Genomic DNA, 15,765 nt, shown 5'->3' with positions numbered 1-15,765 from the left:
GTCTAAATTAATTTAAATTTAGCTTTAACACTCACGTTCAGTGTGTCTCTTTGAAACGATCGAGCATACGCTTCCACACTGTCGATTTTCTAAAACGCAGAGCTGTGAAATCTTTTCCTGAGCGAGGTTAATAAATAATGAAAGATGATTAAACGTCTTTATGGAGCTGAACTATATCAGTGTATCAAGTTCCAGCGGTTTGGGCCTGAGGTGTAATTTGTTTGGAAAAATAATTACTCATGTATCCAATCCTTGTTAATTATTAAAGGGGGTTAGCATTCCCAATGTACCATGTGCAGCGAGGTCGATCTGGAACAGCTTCTTATCTTTTTTTGTCGGAGCATAAATTGCCGCTTGTTAAATCGAGTACATGTTCAACTTTCAAGTTTCCATGTCTGCAAAATCTCACAATGTTCCCTTTTTTCCTCTTGATGCTTTGCCAAATGATATAAACTTTGTATTTTTTTAACTGAGAACATTGTATTACTAACATTGTGTTTCCGCAGAGAACGTTATCTTGAGAATTGGATTTAGGTGAATTTAGAGAAGTGTCAAGACATAAAAAAAGGCTGAGTGTTGGTCGTTGGTGTTTTTTTTTTTGCAGGAAAGCACCTGTAGATGTTGGCAGGAGGCTTTATGTGCTTAAATGTGATTCAGAAAGGAGCTGTAGTGGATGATATTTTCTTGTAAGCCTTTTCACGCTATTCTGACACTCCAGACACAACAAAACAAACAAATCTCACAGAGCCAAAATATCTTATGTGTTGAAACCAGAGTCAGATAATGATGGAGAGTTTTTAGACTGAACAAGGAGTTTTCTGAAGGGTTAATGGATTTATTTATGTGGGTATTGTGAAGAAAAGTGTATTCAGCTCTTTTACTAGCATGCTACTACTCATACCCAATTGCATATGAACATTACACTATTAGCACCATTCAGTGATCTTCACAAAAGTAATCAAAACAGTCATCAGCTGATTTTACAGTGCATAATAAATGTGCATTGTACATCTGAATCATGCGTAGAATGAGGATTGTGTGTAGTTTAGGCATGGGACAATTTTCAAGGTATACCGTGGCTTGGAAAGTGAAGGTTTTTAAACATTTTCTGCTAGACTGTTCCTAAGGTATGGGTATGATTTTTTGTAGCTTTTTGGAAAAGCAGTATCACCAGCAGAAAAAATATCCAAAGATGCTATTTTAAATTGTAAATAAATCTGTGATTTTAAAAACTAAAGAAGAGAGCAGCCTGACATGTTCACTCTTCCAAAATATTTTGAATGTGTCTCAAAATAAAACCTATTGTGTTCAAAGGGGAAAAAAGTTTTAGTTTTTTTCAGGGTGTCCGTGGGATCTTAAAAATTTCATACATTTCAAAAACTATATTTAAGGCCTTAAAAAATCCACTGAAATATGCTGTTGTGGGTGTTAAATACTTTTAACAGGTCATAATTTAGTGCACTGAGAGGAGTCTTTTTTTCTGTGCCCTGATCTCCCCCTTCTGCGCGTGCGCTCTGTCTCCCCACGAGTTCTCCGCGAGCTGGATCATTTTGCGTGCACGCTGCTTTATTTCACATCCAAGTAAAGATCTTTATAACGAGGAACAAGTACGGTCTTGATAAAGTGCAAAGGACGCGAATTGGCACACTGCAGACACTCTGCTTTAGCCATCTATGTACTGGCCGCGGTTTTAGTTTATATCATCACAACGTACTGTTTCGGCTGCATTGTTTTGGTGATAAAAATCTTTCGGGCGAAAACTAAAAAATGCACTTTTGGGCTGAATATTCGGTGCATCCCTACCTAGATGTGTTCACTTCACTTATTTTTTTTCTAATTATGCATATGGAAATTTGCTTATTTATTTTAGGGCAATGAGTTTACTCACTTTTTAAAAGTAAAGTCAACTAAACACTATTTACAGTGTAGAAAATGCTTTTTGATCTAACAATTTTTAGAGATGTCATCATTTACTCATCCTCCACTTGTTCCAAACATGTTTTATTTTCATTCTTCTGTAAAGGAAGATATATTGAAGAATATTTTAAAAAGTGCCATTGACTTCCATAGACTTCCAAGACTTCAACAGAAGAAAGAAACTAACTTCATAACCACTTAAGTGTGAGTAAGTGGTGAGGAAACATACTTTTTTGGGGGGTGAACTGTCCCTTTAAACGTGATTCAGAAAGGAACAGTAATGGATGATATTGACTTGTTTAAGCTCAGCTGGCCGTTCTGTTCTCAAAACACTGACATGCTGAAACTGGTAATCAATAACAGGGGAACACAGCGTCCCTCTATGAAATCGTCATCCGAGCTTCTCTCAACACAATATTACCCTCATTAGGCTTAGAGAAGGGTGGCACAGGGATTGGAAGGACACACACACACTCATTAATTAGCTCATGTTTAATGTATCTGTCATTGGTTGAATGGCACTTGTTGAGACTCTATCTTTATGTTTCAATGTTCTTGTCAAAATGCACAACGGGACACAATTCTGAAATATTCATGAATTTCATTGATTTATAAAGGACATGAATGAAACTGAGATCTGCCATTTCAAGGATGTGAGCACACTAAAAAAATATGATCAATAAGTCATGACAGTTATTTTTGTAAACTTTCGCTTTACATTAAGTAAGTGTTTCAACTTAAATGTTTAGGTTAGTTTAGATTTAACTGGATGTCAATTTAACGTTAAGTAATTTGGCATAACTGGTAAAGTGCATTTAATGTAACCTAATTTTTTTACATTACTGAAGACTAGGATTTTTTTAAAATAAAGATCAATCAATTGAAAATTAGCTTAGACTAGATTAGCTAGACCTATATGTATAGCTAGACCTATAACTGTGCTTATAACATACACTCACCGGCCACTTTATTAGATATACCTGTCCAACTACACTTTAACACTTATTTGTTATCAGCCAATCGCATGACAGCAACTCGATGCATTTAGGTCAGGACGATCCGCTACATTCAAACCGAGCATCAGGATGGGGAAGAAAGCTGATTTAAGTGACTTTAAATGTAGCATGGTTGTTTGTGCCAGAGGGGCTGGTCTGAGTATTTCAGAAACTGCTGATCTACTGGGATTTCACGCATAACCATAGGGAATGGTCAGAAAAAGAGAAATCCAGTGATGAGCAGTTCTGTGTGCACAAATGCCTTGTTGATGTCAGAGGTCAGAAGAGAATGGCCAGACTGGTTCCAGCTGATAAAGGCTCATTAGTACCAATAGAGCATCGTTTCAACGCCACAGCCTACCTGAGTATTTTTGCTGACCATGTCCATTCCTTTATGACCACAGCGTTCCCGTCTTCTGATAGCTACTTCCAGCAGGAAAACACGCAATGTTATAAAGCACGAATCATCTCAGACTGGTTTCTTGAACATGACAATTGAGTTCACTGTATTCAAATGGCCTCCACAGTCTCCAGATCATAATTCAAATGGGCATCTTTGGGATGTGGTGGAACAGGAGATTCACATCTGGATGTGCAGCTGACAAATCTGCAGCAACTGCGTGATGCCATCATGTAACTATGGACCGAAATTACTGAGGAATATTTCCAGTACCTTGCTGAATCTATGCCATGCATAGATTGTGTTGTTATATAAGCCACCCTGAATTATACATGACCAGTTGATTTAACTTCATGCCTGTGGCTCCGTCCTAAGCCCATATACATTTGTCTGAACTCACTACCTGTTTCTATTTTTACGAATGCTACATCTGGCCTCAGTAATGCATTGTTAATAGAAGCGCTCTCTCTGGTCTCAGCTCTGGCCTTTCGCTCTTCTTTTATCCTGGATTTTGCCACTGCTGCTGAAAGGGCGGCCTAACTAACCCTTCCTTCCCAGCATGCACTGCTCTTTTTCCTTGCAAATCACCGCCGGCCTCCCCGGGCAGCCTGCTTAAGTACTTTGGATTCATTAATGTGTAAAAGACGTGGGGCAAATGAAATTCTAAATGAAATGAATGTATGCATCACTAAGTCTCTCTCTCTCTCACTCGCTCTCATTTTCTGCCATCAAGACACGGTGGGCATATTGATGAAGATTCGTTTGTTTCCTTGCTGACAGGAGCCGATGCCTGGCTGTTGTGTAGGTCTGCAAACGTTGCGTGAGGAATATTTACAGTAGCAAACGGTCAAAAAACAAAAATGTGAGCTTTTCTTTTTTTTGTTGTTGTTGTAATGGACACCAATTTGGTCATACTTAGCTGTTCATTTACATAACAATAGAGTTTTGTAAACTTGAATAGGCAAACTTTTGAAAATTATTATTATCAATAAGTAATTATTTTTTTATTATTATCATTATTAATATTATTATTATTATTATTTTATTATTATTATTATTATTATTATTATTATTATTGTTGTTATTATTATTATTATTATCAATAATTAATATAATAATAATTATTATTATTACTATTAATTATATTAATATTTATCATTATTAACAATTAATGCAAACATTATTATTATTATTATTATTAATATTATTATTATTATTATTATTATTATTATCAATAATTAATGCAATTTATTATTATTATTAATATTTGTATTATCACTTAATATTACACAATTTATTATTATTATTATTATTATCAATAATTAATATACAATTTATTATTATTATTATTATTATTATTATTATTATTTATTATCAGCAATAATTAATGCAAACTTTGTTGTTATTATTATTATTATTATTATTATTATTAGTAGTAGTAGTAGTATAATCAATAATTAATACAAAATTTATTATTATTATTATTTTTATTATTACATTTAATATCATCAATAATTAATACAAAATTATTATTTAGTATAATTATTGTTATTATTATTTTGAATTAATTAAATAAACTATTTAACTAGTAAAACAAAAAAATTGAACAATAATTGAATATGCCAGAACTAATTATAACATTACTAAAAAATAATATTTACCATGTATAAGCATAAAGTAACATTAGTTATTCTATGATATATATAATTTTTGCCCCCCATAAATTCAGAGGGGAACCTTCAGAGAGACTAAAAAATCTATTATTTGAATGTTTGTGACTTTATCCTAATACAGTGACCCATAAAACAGCAGTACCATGGTGGTTTTGGGTAGTTTTGGACAAATAAGAAAATGAACACTATTAAATATAAATGTTTCTCTTAAATTGTTCAAGTTCAAGATGTTTTCTCTTTTCTCTCCGTCTCCTATATAGACATAATCTGTAATGATTAATTGCCTTTCTGCAGTTGTACGCAGTTGTCAGTTCTGTTGCTATTTGTTAATAACTGCCTCCAGAACCTTTCTATTTAATGGCTCTGTTGTAATGACAACAGCTCCTGGGCAGATATATCCCTCAATTAGCCTGTTGTTGCCGGTTATAATGTTCAGATGGTAATTCATATGTTTGACTCGGGCTACAATGTATTTTTATGTTGTGTCTGGTCAATAACATGGATCATATCTCAATACCTGCCAAATCAAGAAATAAAAACACATGTACGGTTTCTTCATCTGTCTGTAACGTGAGCAGAGAGTAAAGGTTGAACAGAAAGTGGCGGATCTCGTTTCTCATCCTCTTCTTCTCCACTCAGAGGGGCTTCAGACACACAAACCCCCTCGACATCATCACCGCTGCGCATCATTCAGGGTCTCCATAGCAACACAGACACAAAGGGATGGCCTGGAGAGGTGGTGCTAGAGAGAGAGAGAGGTTATTGTCATCAGGCCAGCAGTGCATTATGGGTCGACTCAGAGAGAACAGCTCACACTGAAAAAAAACATTAATTGGATTTCCTTTTTTTTTTTAGGGTGAGTTGCAAACAGTTTATATGGGCTGAATTAAAACAAACAAATCAAGTTAAACATTAATAAATTTAACTTGTTTGATTAAATGCGGCCTATATAAATAGTTTGGAATCCGTTACCTTAACAATTTGTTTGTAAATCCAATGCATTATTTTCAGTAAAAAAAAAAAGAAAATAGCGAAGTTGACAGTGATGATAGGGTTCTTAAAATAGTACTTAAGAACAGTTCCAGAAACCAGGTAAAACAAAAGCAAAAAATAAAATAAAAAATAAACAAAAAGTTAAAAACGTGAGGAAATCACACGGGCATGGCAGCTTTTCCCAACTGATTTTTAGGAGTGATAACTATTTCTTAAACTTAATTTCAGCACACTAAAATAATATATAAATAATGACGCAACCCTTGTTATTTTTGTATAACTGACATAAATACTATTTTAGTGTTTATTGAGTGTTTGTTTTCTTTTATCAGGCATTTTTAGGGTGTCCTAAGTTTATGTTCAGTGATTTCAGTTGAATGGGTCAGTCAGTCAGTAAGTCAGTCGGTCGGTCAGTCAGTTGACAGCAAGCTGGCCCGGTTAGCTGAAGTGTATATTGTGCCCTTTGGTGGATTTATGCAAAAGAGGTCGCTTGAGAGAAATTTGAGATCATCAAAAAGCGTACACAGCCGTTTCTGGTGGATTTGCAAAAGCAAAAACTGTGTTCACGTATTTCACTGCCCCAGAAATGTAGACCCTGGTATTTATCCTCAATGAGTCTGGGTTTAAATTAAGACATTTCAGTAATTGACTAATGACCTTCTCCTTGCCATTCAACTGAAATCATACGGCATTGTTGTGCTTGTAAGGTCGACTTATAAAGCTGATGCCTTACCTCCTGTAAAACCCAAAAAGTTAAGGTAACTCAAACCATTTGAGGAAACTGATTGCAACAAACCACTTGAGTTAAAAACCTTTAAACATTTAAGTTCAAAATCTAATCCTAATGAGTACTGTCAACTGAATACATTTGAGCAAACGAAGTAATTTGAGCACAGTAAAACCAAATAAATGAAGAGAACTTAAAACAACTGAGTACTGTAAAACCCAGTACATTAAGGCAACTCAAACTGTTTGAGAAAACCGATTGCTACAACGATTACTTTCAACACTGAGTTCAAAACTCTTTTAAAAGAGTAGAATTAACTTTTAGTCAATTTTGAGTTAACTACACTCATTTCATTTGATAAAGTTGACCGTTGGGTTTTACAGTGTAAAAAATAAACAAAAGGGAGCTAAAACGAATTGTATTGCACCTCAAAAGATTTTAGGGATGAGTTATAGTATGTAGGTCTATACATTGTAAAACCTCACAGCAAGTCACTAAATGAAATAAATACGTTTAAAAAGTTGCTTTGACTTAATGAAAAAGAGTGATGGTGACACCTTAAAAATGCCTGATAAAAGAAAACAAACAATTAATAAACTCTAAAATAGTATCTATCTCAGTTATACAAAAACAACAAGGGTCGCATGATCATTCACTAATTATTCTAGTGTGCTGAAATTAAGTTCAAAAAAATAGTTATCACTCCTAAAAATAAGTTGTGATATTCTTGTGGAATTTTTATTAAAAAAAAAGTTCAGAAGAATGTATTATTTAATCACTAATCAAAGTTACTTTATTGCATTTATGCATTTCTTCTACTGTCTCTGTATGACTGTCTCGAATTCAATTAATTAGTCCCTTCTAATTAAAAATAGTATTATTTAAAAATATACAGTATTACATATTTTATTATTATGAAATAAATATTAGCATACAGTTAAAGACAGATTAATTAGCCCTCCTGTAAAATTCTAAGGCTGCGTTCGAAACCGCCTACTACTCAGTAGGTACTGCATTTGAATTTAAACTTACTACTTGACTGTTAAAAAAGTACGTTCTACACAGAATTAATATAAAAAGTATGAATAGAATTTGCACGTATTCGCCATTCTGTTATGGTCACATGACCTACCTGCTTTAGTTGCGTCGCTTCACTTTCATTCATGAATTATCTTGCATGGCATCATGGGATAGTGCAGTGTGCATGGGATGCGCACTTTAGAATCTCGCCGAAAGTAGTACGTCATCCGGGTACTTCTCGCATACTGATTTATGAATTCTATGAATTCTGACATACTACTCTGCTCGCATACTGATTTTAGCGTACTAAAAAGTATTGAAGTATGCAGTTGGATGCAGCCTAATTCTTAGTGTGCGACTAGATACTAGTAGTTTAGCTACCATATTAGTACAATTTAAAGGCTTAACTCAGTTTAATAATAGGTACAGTTATTATAATAAACTGAATGATAATAAATAAATAATAATTGATTATGATAATGATTATTGTTTATTAACAAGATTTTAATGATTTATTATTTAATGATTTATTATTTAATTTTCATGCTTTGTTTCATTATTTCATCTTCATTTGCTAGTTGCAGAATATTTACAGATACTGTATATTTCTGTCCGTTCGAATTCCATCCCTTTGTGCCCCCTGGTGGCATTGTCGCAAACTGCTGTTACACCTAAAATCATTTTACTAATCCCTTTTTCCCGTGGTGGTGGTCATTTTGAACCGTCACTCACTGTAAGTTACATTAATTAGGCATGTCAGTGGTTGTTCAGTTGCAAATTGAAAAATATAATATCTCAAGAAGGCAAGTAATATTTACCTTAGCAGTTTTCACATTTAACTAAATAAACAATAATAAAAATCAAGCAAAACAAAAGAAATAGGCTTTCTTCAGACTAAAAATAGTGTAATAGGAAATACTGTGAACATTTTCCTCGCTCAGTTAAACAGCGCCTGGGAAATATTTGAAAAAGAATTACAATTTCACACACAGAAGGGCTGATAATTTTGCCTTCAACTGTATATTACTACAGGTAGCAATCTAGAGAGAGAATCAAAATGGTCTTTTAAAGTATAACACATATGCAGTGTATAATTTCCTCTCTCTTGTGAGAACCGCACAGTCTTTCAGCTTATTTTAGCAAGCAGGCCCTATTTCTCCCTCATGCAGAGCGGTGCAGGACCTATCTTTGCTGTTTTTACCCTACTAGTCTACTTTACACTTTCTGCTTTTTAAATTAGACACACTCAGTGAGCGGTCATGCTGGGGCTGCTTGATGTTTCAACTTTTCAAAGTACTTAAAAGTTGCATTTTCCCCTCATTTAAGAACAGCATTGCTTTAATATGGCTCATGTTGTGGGACGTTTTAACGGCATTTACACTTTCTGATCTGCAAGAGCACTGCCATATAAAGACACATCCTCAACCCCCTGCGTTTTGTGTAACTTCCGACCCATATGATTTGAGTTTTCACACCGTGACAGGCATCTATCATAAATCCTGCACACTTCCCACCAGACTGCTATTGGCGGAAAGGGCAAATGGCAGCCCGTCTGTTTGCATGTTTGTCTTTCTATAGAAGAGATAGGAAAATGCGTCGCATTCCAGGCCAGTCGCATTTCCAGCTATTCCTGGGAGTTTTCAGCTCTTGTATTTTTTATTGTGTGATTTATAGTGGGTAAGGCTGCTAATTGTGTTAGCCAGGTGTATGATGAATAGTGCATTGTGGGAAGCACCTAAAGCACTCCTTCTGTGTGAATAGAGAAATAGGAAGAAAAAAAAAAGACTCGTATACGTGAATGGAGGTTGAATGTGAAAGGACGATAGGGGATGAGCCACTGTGAGCGATAATAGGCGCATGAATGAGGCTGGTGGATCTCAGCTCGATGGCATTAAAGTCTCCCTCAAATCAAAATGAAAGTTTTTTTTTGGTGCAAATCTTAATGCTATTCTTAATGTTGTTCATGAGCTGTAATGTTCTTCAAAACAAAGACAACATTTGCATTTAGAAGATAAAGGCATTTAAATCTGGGGTGCCCGAACTCAGTCCTGAGGTGTCCTGCATATTATAGATTAGTTCCAACCCCAATCAAACACACCTGGGCTAGCTAATCAAGCTCTTACTAGACTTGCTGGAAATGTCCCTGTAGGTGTGATGAGGCAAGTTGGAGCTAAACTCTGAAGGACACCGGCCTTTCAGCACAGAGTCCAGCACCCATGATTTAAAACTTGTAGTTCACCCATAGATTTTCTTACTATAGTGGAGATTGAAATGTCTGTTACTTATCACTAGAAAACCTGTAAAGCCAACTTGGTCATGTGAATCATGTCTTAAGGCTGGTTTATACTTCTGCGTTGACTGATCGGCGTGACCAATGTCGCTTGCCTTGCGCGTTGCTGTGCATTTATACCTCTGCATGATGTTTGTGTTGATCTGCACTTCTGAAATGCCTGCTGGAAGTCAGGTTTTTATGTTTCTCTGTTGAGTTTCTTTGCTGGCGTTTTGTTTTTTTCTGAACGCTACTTTAATGTACAAGTAGCTCAGACTCGCTTATTTTGAGGTGGGAACCAGTTGATGTGCAACAACTTTAATCATAAGGTAAACACGAAACAAAACTTTCCACCTGAAGCTCCTTCACGCGACTCGACCCTTGTAAACACGCGCTCCAATAGGTTTGCATGGCTCTCAGCCCCGCCCACGCACGTCAGCAATACCAAGTCGACCAATCACAGAGCTTGTGTTACGCATAATTACAATGTCTAGTTTAATTTTTTTCGAGGTGTGCATCAGCGTCGGCGTCAGCCACGGCGAGGGCTATGCAACCACGCAAAGGCTGCGCCAGAGCATATATGTGTGCTTGATGCAGAAGGATAAATCAGCCTTTAGCCAATCACATATTGGTTTTTAGTCTCCTTTCCTGCATACTGTCATAGAGGCAATGTTAGCATTAGCCAATATGCTTTTTAGGCCTACAATTTAAGGCTTGCCTGCAATAGGCTTTGGTTTATCCCTTCTGCCAATAAAAATCAACAACTTTTTATGACATCACTGTGTACTTCAGCTTCTCATCCGATCTTCTGACCAATCAAATGCCTCCTAGTATTTGAAGTGTCCCACTCCCTACTAGACGTGTCTGAAATCGGTCACATATGACTGAACTTTCATTAAGACTTTATTGTAACTGTCAGTTTAATTAATTTATTATAAATTTATCCTCAATAAGCTGCTTTTAAATATGTAGTCAACAAGGTATTGGGTTCAGATATCGGGTAGTACTAGGAATATGGACATTCATAATCAGGGTGTCCACAGGATCTTAAAAAGTATTAAAAGTTGATAAATCAATTATGAGAAAACCAAGGCCCTTAAAAGGTATTAAAAATTCTTAGTCACATTTTTACGAGGTCTTAAACTTTGTCCAAAGTGTTTCACTCCAAAAAAGCATAAATATATTTATTTTTCTTCTAATATTAACAACGATGTGCTTGATCCACGCGATTAAATCTGCTTGGGGCGCATCTGGCCAAGCTCCTCCTTCCAGGTGATGTCATGTAGCCTAATTTCCAACAAACACAAGATTGTGATATGTCGCTCTCCACATGTAGTGAAACCATAGAGCAAGATAGCAAAATGGGAAAATGTAAGTTTGCATATTCCTGGTTGGAGTAAGACAAGTTTAAACAGTGGCTGAAGCCAGTTGCTGAAAACAACTGCGTAATTTATTCTTTCAAGCTTTGTTTCTTCCGAGCTTATCTGAGTTGCATGGTTCTCCATTGATTTATTAAACTACAACTGTTTATTAGGTTAAAGGTTTGATGCTGATTAGAACTTGAAGTGGTGACGAGGTCTTGAAATATTCTGAGAAGGTCTTTAAAAAGATTGAAATTACCTTTAGGGTTCCTGCATATTCCCTGATAATACGTACGGTACAAATAAACAGTCAATATAATAATAATAATAGACATGATAAAGGTACAGTTTACTCTAAAATGTCAATTAACTCATGCAACCAGGGGGTTAACAAATGGCTTATGGAGCAAATCAGTGAGATTTAGTAACAAAAATATTGACATTTTAAAATTACAAACTTCAATTACAGACTTTCGTATACACTTTATGTTTGATTGATGAATATGAAGTAGCGGATGCTCTAGTTAGTTACCACACGGTGTGTTTACCACAGAAGACAAGGATGAAAAAGAAAACTAGTTGGCTTGATGTTATTGTATAAGATTATTTTTTAGTGTTTTTAGTATTTTAGTATTATTCAGAGTATTTTACATTTACAATGCCACGTACATGTGTCTACCCATAATACGTCATACATCGTATATGTCAGTCATGAATAACATTCATTCGGATGACACCAAAAGTCAGTGATTGAACTTTATAATTTAAAAACATTATCAATACTTCATTTACAAAAGCATATCGATTTGCTTTAATAGTAGAAATTGGTCCTTATACTGACACGCTAATGAGCTTTCATTTCAAGGGTTCACCTATAATAAACAGTAACCCACACACTGCTCTGTCTTCATGTTTTAATTGAAAGGACATTACACAAAGAATAAAGCTGCACATTTCAGGGCAACTTTTAAAAGAGAAATTGAGTCTTCAACCAAATAGGCAGAAAGACCGTAAACAGTTAGATGTACTGCATACATGTCTATACAAAACTTTACGGTCTGAAAGCTGTTCAAAACTTGTTTTCCAAACCCACTTTGAAAGTCTCAAAGTTAGCGAGAAACTGATCTGACAAGAGCTCCTCAGAGGGTTGACCATGATGTCAGGTGAGACAGAAGTGCAGTTTATTTTCGCATGAGCTGGTAAAGCGCAACACGTCCTGTAATAACAGGGTAGATTTCACTAAATGCCGCTTCCACTGACGCCAGCGCTCACAGGAAACTAGCCCCTTCTCTAAACACTTTCCATTTGCCTTATGAAAGGATTTTTTTATTATAGTGTATGGAGGAGGGAGGAATATATTGTTGGTTAAGACCCTATTGGTCTGTTTTGTGAATTATACGTGGGAAATGGAGCCGTTCCTCTTTCTTATGTTACTGTTTGACCTAACATTTCTGGAATATTAGATGGAGTTTCTTATCTGGACGTGATGTATCAGTGTAGACATCTCTGCGGGTCTTTTAATATGATGCAACTGAAGCGTGTAAAACAGTAAACAGACAAGCTGATGTACGTTTCATCTTTTACTGTGATTTTTCGGGTTATTTCTTATTTTTAAGCGGAACAGTGGAAGTTACAGAGTGAAGAATTGCTGGATTCAAACGTACACACCATTTACATGAAAACCAAGGTTTGTTATATGGCATTGTTGTGGTTGTAAGGGCTACGTAGAAAGCTGATGCCTTACCTTCACTGTAAAACCCAAAAAGTCAAGGTAACTTAAACCATTTGAGGAAAACGATTGCAACAAACCATTAGTGTTAAAAACCTTTAATAATTTAAGTTAAAAACTAATCCCAATGTGTACTGTGAACTGAATCCTTTAAAGTAAACGAAGCAATTTGAGCACAATAAAACCCAATGCAATCTCACAGCTATTCGTAACTTTTTGATTTAGTGGCTTATTCGTATGAATTTGTACGATCTAATTCGTACAACTTAGTACGCTTTGCACATCACCCAATGACGGTTAGGGTTAGGGGTGGGGTTAGGTGCCAAGCCTGCTTTTTAAAATCTTACAAATTCGTACAAGTTTAATTGTACGAATTAGCCACTAAATTTGTGAGTTTAATTGTACGAATTAGCCACTAAATTTGCAAAACGTAAAATACTTACGTTTCCTCCTGAGATCTGGCTGTAAAACCCAATAAATGAAGAGAACTTAAACCAACTGAGTACTGTAAAACCCAGTTCGTTAAGGCAACTCAAAACCCTTTGAGAAAAACAATTGCTACAAACCATTTGAGTTAAAAACCTAATCTATATGAGCACTGTGAACTTACTCCATTTAAGTTGAAGTAATGAGGTATTTAATTAACCCATTACCTTCAACACTGAGTTCAAAACTCTTTTCAAATGAGTAGAATTAACTTTCAGTCAATTTCGAGTTAACTACAGTTTTAAAGTTGACTGTTAAAATGAGCTAAAATGAATTGTGTTGTACCTCTAAAGACTTGAAGTATGAGTTATCGAATGTAGGCTTATACATTGTAAAACCTCACATCGAAAATCACTAAACGAAATAAGTTTTAAAAAGTTGCTTTGACTTGATGTAAAAGAGTGATAGTGACTCATATATTAATTATATTAACTCAAACCTAATGAGTTATGAATTAATTCAACATAGGCTCATTCTGAAAACGTAGCCCTAAATAAATTTCTGGAGATTGTGAATTATGTAGCCAGAAGTACGTTTGGCTGCATTTCATCTTTAAAAATGAGTCAATCTATGCTTTTTAAAATATTATTGTTTGGGTTTAGGGAAGGGGAGAGTGGTTCAGTCGATCAGTCATTCAGTCAGTCAGTCAAACAGTCACTCAACAGCGGTCTCTGGTGGATTTATGAGAGAGGAGCAGGCATGAATGGCACTCTCGAGAGAAAGTTGAGATCTTAAAAATCATACACAGTGGCCTCTCGTGGATTCGCAAAATCAAAAAACTGCAAAAAAACGTACCCCCTGGAACGTCTTTAGAAATGTATGTAGAGATACATCTTCAGAATGAGCCTGGGTTGAATTAATTAATTATATTTGTGTGTTAAACTCTATTGCTAGAAGCAGAGGCAAACTATTTGAGTAGCTATATAGGTGTTTGGACTTTCGGACTATTAACTGAACTCATACCGATTTGATAACTGTACTTAAAATGTTTAAGTTACTAATACTCTTAATTTTTGAAAATATCAACACTGAATGTTTACAAAGTATGCGTAATAAAATGAAATGGCACAGGGAAAAAGTATTAAACACACAAAGAAAGAGAGGTGTAGAAATGCAGTGAAAGCCCAGACGGCAGCTGAAATCTCTCAGTGGTTATTCAGCAATCCTCTGCCCTTCATCATTGTAAATGAATAATTGCAGCTTCAGTCCAACGTCTACATTAGCAGGATGATAAAGATGAAACCAGGGTGGACATTTCACCAAGAAAACCAAGAAAACACAGCCAAGAAAACTCTCAAATGTTTTCAGAGAAAGAAAATCATGATGTAGAATGGCCCAGCCGATCAGCTGACTTGAATCCAATAGAAAATGTAAAATAAAGATCAGATTTGATAGACGAGACCCATAGTACATTAAGATCTGTTTAAAACTCCCTTTGAAAAAAATAAAATAAACTTTCTGTTATTATACATAACTAGTTTTTCAGACTTTTTTCGTATTGTTTGGGTTTTCACCAAAATCTGGTTCAATTCCATGTCAACAGCTCCTTTAGAAATATTATTCCCAGTAAAAAAACATGACATGTTCAATATTTATATTTCCAGGTTTATGACTTAAAACAGTACACTGTAAAAAATAAATCCGTAAAAGTTAAAAACACGGTACAAGCCGTAAAAGTAATTTTTCTTTTTTAAGGTAAATTACCGTATTTTATTAATTTATAGACGTAATATGTCTGTATTTTGAATGATCAACATCTACACATCTTTTGTTACAGTTAGACACGTTAGCACACCCACATGCAGGTGGTGATGAGAAAGTTACATAATGAGCCAATGCTCATCACAATCACATTTTCCCACAAGCAAAACAAAGTATCAGCATATAGAAGGTGCCTAGTGTCATTCACACAGCTACTAAACACTAGTATGGTAACACGCATAAAATAAAGTCATGAAATAAACATTGTTTATCAACATTAGATGTAACATAAATCTCTAATGTACATAACAAACAACTAAAAAGATCCATATTAATGTCAACCAAATGCATAAAAAGTTATTTGCCATGCAGGGAATTCTGGGAAAGTCAATTTACGGTTATTCGCCGTAAATATTAAGGAAACTGTTAACCAGGTTACGGATTTGTACTGTAGCATTTTTATTGTTTTTTACTGTTGAAATCACAACCATTTT

At 35.1% G+C, this 15,765-nt stretch overlaps 1 protein-coding gene and 1 long non-coding RNA gene across 5 annotated transcripts in view; both read left to right on the top strand.

Moving 5' to 3' along the window:
* hipk2 (homeodomain interacting protein kinase 2) overlaps positions 1-15,765 on the top strand; it is a 184,135-nt gene that overhangs the window by 68,347 nt on the left and 100,023 nt on the right.
* LOC141378727 (uncharacterized) overlaps positions 8,785-15,765 on the top strand; it is an 11,067-nt gene continuing 4,086 nt past the window's right edge. The window contains exons 1-2 of the long non-coding RNA XR_012393984.1: positions 8,785-13,042; positions 13,084-15,765. The exon at positions 13,084-15,765 is cut by the window's right edge and continues 1,841 nt beyond it. This is a non-coding gene — a long non-coding RNA (uncharacterized lncRNA). The remainder of the gene's footprint in view (positions 13,043-13,083) is intronic.

This window comes from Danio rerio, chromosome 18 (genome assembly GCF_049306965.1).
Source record: "Danio rerio strain Tuebingen ecotype United States chromosome 18, GRCz12tu, whole genome shotgun sequence".
In the NCBI taxonomy this organism is placed as follows: Eukaryota; Metazoa; Chordata; class Actinopteri; order Cypriniformes; family Danionidae; genus Danio; species Danio rerio.
This window is presented reverse-complemented; position numbering and strand designations above follow the sequence as displayed.